This window comes from Triticum aestivum, chromosome 3A (genome assembly GCF_018294505.1).
Source record: "Triticum aestivum cultivar Chinese Spring chromosome 3A, IWGSC CS RefSeq v2.1, whole genome shotgun sequence".
In the NCBI taxonomy this organism is placed as follows: domain Eukaryota; kingdom Viridiplantae; phylum Streptophyta; class Magnoliopsida; order Poales; family Poaceae; genus Triticum; species Triticum aestivum.
The window spans coordinates 645,431,487-645,437,486 of record NC_057800.1 but is presented as its reverse complement, the minus strand read 5'-3'; positions in this window follow the sequence as shown (position 1 = coordinate 645,437,486).

Genomic DNA, 6,000 nt, shown 5'->3' with positions numbered 1-6,000 from the left:
TAATCTCATCTCCTTGCATTCTTTCTTCGTCTGATTGGGTACCGATACCCACATCAGCTCTATTATGGGTCATCAGATCCTTTGTTGGACTACCATTCGACAGTGTCCTTCATATTTAATCATCTTGTGAATTCTTCCCTGATACATAATGTCTTTGGTAAATTGTATCCCCTACTTTGTCTACCATGCTCTGCTTCCAAGCTTGAGTTAATTACCTCTGAAGTTTTTGCAAATGTTTCTAAGATGCCCCGACGGATTGAACTAATGCTTTCCCTAATTTGTGTGAACCAAAAATTTCTATGGGTCATACTCTACTGGTGTTACGCTTGATAAAAATTTCTACACTACAACTTCGTCAAAAGCGAGAAGTAAACAAGAGGTTATGCATTGAAGAAGTGGGAGTTGACCTAGAACTTTGTGTTCATGCCCATGGACACGATGTAGATCCTATCATGGGAGCTTCTTGTAATAATAACTTCCTTGATATAATATCATCCGGTATCTGGGATTTGATCTTTTGCAATCATGGTTTCGGCCATATTGTTATTCTTTGATCCCATTTCTCGGACTAGTTAAAGTACTTGTCTTCTGCAGATCATTTCACCTATCAAGCATCTATTCTACTCTACCTTCGAGTATTACCCTCTGGTATCTCGAGAATAACAAACATTGGTGTTGATTCCTATGAGTATTCTTCTAGTATTGCTTCTCATTGATTTCAAGTTCCCCGAGTTCTGAGTTATTAATCACTCGAGAACACCGATAGGTGGATTGATTCTGCACTCCTACTCAATAACTCTAAGTAATTTTCATTGCTTACGAGTTTAATAATACTTTAAGTCATTCCTAGCCTGATTGCCTATATCATTATCGTGCTAAATTTTAACTGTGCTACCTGGTCCTTCCCAGAGCACAATTTTCGTCGATGAGCTAAGCTTACGTCGCTCTTCCTTGTCATATCATTTTTGCCTTGAAAAACAAGCTTGGTTTCGAGTTTGTGTCATACATGTGGTTGCAATAACCTTTCACTTCATCATTCTTTTGACTTGATGTCATCGCCAATTGATTACATCTTCATGAAAGCTCTCGACAAATGTGTCATGATCATCATCAACATTTTGAGCTCTTCCGAGATATCAGTCGAATTCATGGTGAGAAATACCATCCTTACCCCTCGATTATTTGTGTTATCATCGGCAACATTCTTGTCTCCCCCCCCAAAAAAAACGTGTTCATATAAATTTTGGAAATACATCCTTTGTGACATGTCGATGGATTGCTGTTGAACCCATCAGCCACATTCTCATCTTTTTCCTGGTAAAATTGCATGAGGTGTTCTAAAAATTCTCGATGGAACCTTGTGTTTCCAAATCTGACCTTTACCTGCTGACCATATTGTTGCTACCCCGAAGCATGACTGTGGTATTCTGATCATCAAAAGGAACATTGGAAGCGCGATGCTAACTAGTTCTTGTTCTATTATCCAAGCACTGTTGTATGGGTAAACCTCATGTTCTTCATTGCCCCTTTATCTAAATGGTTATGTATTGAATGTCTTGTCATTTATACCATACTCTTCTTGTCCTTGGGAAAAGACATACCCCTGATATTTGGGTTTAAACACATTTTTCCTTTTCATTGTTTTGTTTAACCTTTCTTGTGTTCTATATGATCTAAGCAGTAATATTTTCCTGCTTATGTAAACACCTCGGTGTACAACTCTGTCAGTAAGACCTTGTTACTAGTGTTGATGACATTCCGGTAACCACCGATGGACGAGAACCTTACCTATTGGTCCGCCTCGCCTTGCGAGCAGGAAAATGGTTCTCTCTGCCCCTCACCCTTGGTACCAACATTGTTGTCAACATAACTGACAGGCTATCCTCTAACATGCATTGTTGTCATGACAATGTAAGATGCCAGCGTCCTCCGTACTTTTAACCTGCATGGTGGGCCCATAACCCACAGTTCCACAGGATCGAAACCTGACTCTCGTGTACATCCCTGTTTTCTAAGTTATACCTCACGCTTGGCTTCGTATGTAATTCACGAACCACCTTCCTTGTGATCTATTCTGATATCAGATGCAATACTTATTCTTGATGCTCTGAGCCCCTTTCACACCCTATTTAAGACATCAAATGATTGCCTAACCGCTTGAAGCTTCTTATTGCAACTTCTTACCTTGCTCTCGATGACTTTCTTGAATTTCAACTCAAGAGATACCTCTATGCCACATTCGTGAGATAGCCCCTACCTATCTTGTGTTGAGCTCCGTCCTTCTCGAGTCTTTCCCCCTTACTCCACCCCTTAAATCTCGGGACGAGATTTCTTGTAGTGGAGGAGATTTGTAACACCCCTAGCTTCATACTACAGTAACCCTCTGTGATTAAGCTAATCATTTTACTAAACAGTGCTTGATCACCTTTGATTCAAATATCCTTTGAAATTTCCACTTTCAAATCAAATTCAATTTGCAAGTGAAATATGGAGTTGCGTGATAATCCCCAAGTGCAGGGAATCATCGTAGCAATTTCCAAATGTGGAAGTGATAAGTATGGAGTGTCGAACCCATAAGGAGCTAAAGGTAAGATCAATATTCTCTCAAGCTCTATCTGCCACTGATATGACTCTACGTACACCGAACGTTTGCTTCCAACTAGAAACGAGAAATAAAACTACGTTGTGGGTATCAAGTGGATAACTTTGTATGATATCAGAGAGCTAAAATATAAAAGTAGGTACTATTAGCATAAAGTTAGAATATACTACTAAATATTATAAATAGCGAGTGTGGAATAATGGTGGATTGGTGTGCGGAATTGTCCTAGGCAATCGTTAACAAGACCGGTAATCACTATTGCAATTTCATATGAGGGAGAGACATAAGCTAACATACTTTCTCTACTTGGATCATATGCACTTATGATTGGAACTCTAGCAAGCATCCGCAACTATTAAAGATCATTAAGGTAAAACCCAACCATAGCATTAAAGCATCAAGTCCTCTTTATTCCCATACGCAACAACCCCCTTACTCGGGTTTGTGTTTCAGTCACTCACCAACCCACTATAAGAGAATCGTGAACGTATTGCAACACCCTACAGCGGGAATCCCTCACGCTTGAGCGACACGGAGGGCACCATAGGACAGCACCAAAGTAAAACATACAACTCATACCAATCTAGATCATCAATCAACCTAAAGACAAAGGATATCTACTCAAAAGATCATAGGATGGCGACACATCATTGGATCATAATATGTGGCATAAAGCACCATGTTCAAGTAGGGATTATAGCGGGGTGCAGGGGAGTGGACTGCGTAAAAGAGATGAGGATGGTGATGATGATGGTGATGTTGATGAAGACGATCACCGCGGCAATGATTCCCCTCTAGATGGCAGTGCGGTGCCACCAAGAGAGAGGAGGAGAGGTTCTCCCCCTTGTGCTTCCTCCTCCATGGCCTCCCCACTGGATGGGTAGAGGTCTCCCCTCTGGTCCTTGGCCTTCATGGTGATGATGGCCCCTCCGGGATCTTCCTCCATGCCCTCCGGTGATGATGGCCTAGATTGGTTTTCGGTGGCTACAGGGGCTTCTGGCGGCGGAACTCCCGATCTAGGTTAATTTTTCAAGGTTTCTGTATTTATAGGAATTTTTGGCATCGGTCTCACGTCAAGGAGGTGCCCGAGGCGTCCATGAGGCAGGCCCACGCACCTGGGGGGTGGGCGCGCCCCCACCCTCGTGGACGCCCCGGGACTCTCCTGGCCCAACTCTTTTACTCCGGGGTATTATTTTGGTCCATAAAAATCGTCAAAAATTGGCACATCAATTGGAGTCCATTTGATATTCCTTTTCTGTAAAACTCAAAAACAAGGAAAAAACAGAAACTGGCACTGGGCTCTAGGTTAGTAGGTTAGTCCCAAAAACCATATAAAATAGCATATAAATACATATAAAACATCCAAGGTTGATAATATAATAGCATGAATACTTCATAAATTATAGATACGTTGGAGACGTATCATTGCGCAAAAGTTGCTGCAAATAGTTCACCTTTTACCCAAAATTCCATAACATTTAATTGTTAAGGAATACAACATCACCTCCAAGCCAAGATGGAATATAGCAATTTAAAATAGTGCCAAATCAGCAAATTAATTGCTTTTCCATTTAAGCAAAATTCTAATAACTTCAATTAGATTCCAAACTTTTTATGGCAATGCGCAATATTTCTTTGAATTTGTTTTGGCCAGTGGCATAATTTTGCAAAGTCATTTGTGGCTAAAAGAAAATGCAAAGCTATTGGAAAAATACTAAAAGAAAAGAAAAGGTATAAAACTAAAAGCCCCACGGTACACTCTAGCCCACTGGCTACAGTGCAGGCCCAGCCCAGTGCCTCCTTCTCCCTCTGTTCACCAGAGGCTCCATGGACGGGCACGCCGTGTCCATGGCCGGGATTGCCACGTGCTGGTCATCCTATGGCTTCCCCCGATGGATAAGGCCGCCCTCGATGCCTCCTCCCTCCGCTGCCAAACCCTAGCATGCCCAATCCCCTTCGCTTTCCCTCTTCCCCCTCAGTTTTACTCGCCCATGTGTGCTCGTCACTGCGCCATCACCGTTGAGGCGCCCTGGATCCTCCCCTCGCCGTGCAGGCCTGTCCAGGAAGACCGCCATTGTCTTCTACATCGGTCTCGAGGCCGGTTCGGAGCCGAGAAGGCCTCGTGCTGTCACGACAGTCGATCCCCTGCATTGGCCAATGCTCCTGCCTCGTCGTTGATCTGCGCATCCCCGACCAGCTCCGACCTCTTCGACCCTCCTCTCCATCCCTGTGAGCCTTCGCTCCTTCTCCTCCTCTTTTCACACCGGGTTAGGTCCCATAGCGCATCACACACTCGTCGTCGCCGCATCCGGATCTCGCTCCCGCACCCAGGACCACGCCCATGCGTGCCCGCCTCTCCCTACTTGGCCGCGCCCCGCACATGCATTCCCCAAGTGGTCGTTGGTGCCCGCTGCTACTCTACTGCATCCGCCCGCCGTGTTGCCGTCGTCGCCCACCGCCCTCGCGCCGTCCGCAACCCGCTCCTGCCGCTAGTGGCCGCACCCCACGCCCGCCTGTCGTGGCCGGTCCGCGCTCGCTCGCGTGCTCCCCGTAGCCGCCGCGACTCGCGAGCTTCCCTGCAACGCCCTATAGCGCGCACACACACGCCTCTGGCCTCATCCTTGCTCGCCCGGACAACCCCGCCCGCTGCTGCTACTTGCTTCCGCCACCTGCTGCTCTACCGCTGCTCGTCGAGCCCATCCAGGCCGACCAACTCTTCCACCGCTCGCGCCCTCGCCGTCCTGGCGTTGAGCTCCACCATCGCCGCTCGTTGTAGGCCGCCGCCTGCGCGTGCTCTGTTTTCCGCTGCTCGCCTGACATTGTCGCTGCCTTCGCCCGCTGCTAGCACCGGCAGCCACGCCCCAACCACCCCTCCTCGCCGGCTTCGCCTCCACCCCGCTCTCCCCGCTCGCGGCTGCACCAGCCGGCCGGTCTCACCGCACCTCTGGTCGCCGACGCGCACAATGCTTCGATCCGGCCTCTGTGCTGGTGGCTACCAGGCCCGTGGCCTTTAGATTAGGCGCTAACCCCCCCCATTAACTAATGGGCCCCCATCACTAATTAAAAGGATAGGTTAGTTTTACTAAAATGTGACACTTACAAATGGGCCCCACGTGCTAACTAAGTTAACTAAAACAATTAAAAACGATGTTAATATTGGAGTCAATGACAGGTGGGCCCCCTCGTCAGTTGACCAGTCAACAGTCCACTATTGACTGTTGACTAGGCAGTCAACAGGGCCCCACCTGTTAGCCTCGTTGTGCCTCTAGCTGGGTACACTTCTGGGTACCCATAGCCTTTTCCCTTTTAATTTTCGAGTTAGTTTAAATTATAGAAATATGCTTTAAACTTCGATAAATCATAGAAAATAATCCGCAACTCGGATGAAAAAGTTTTAT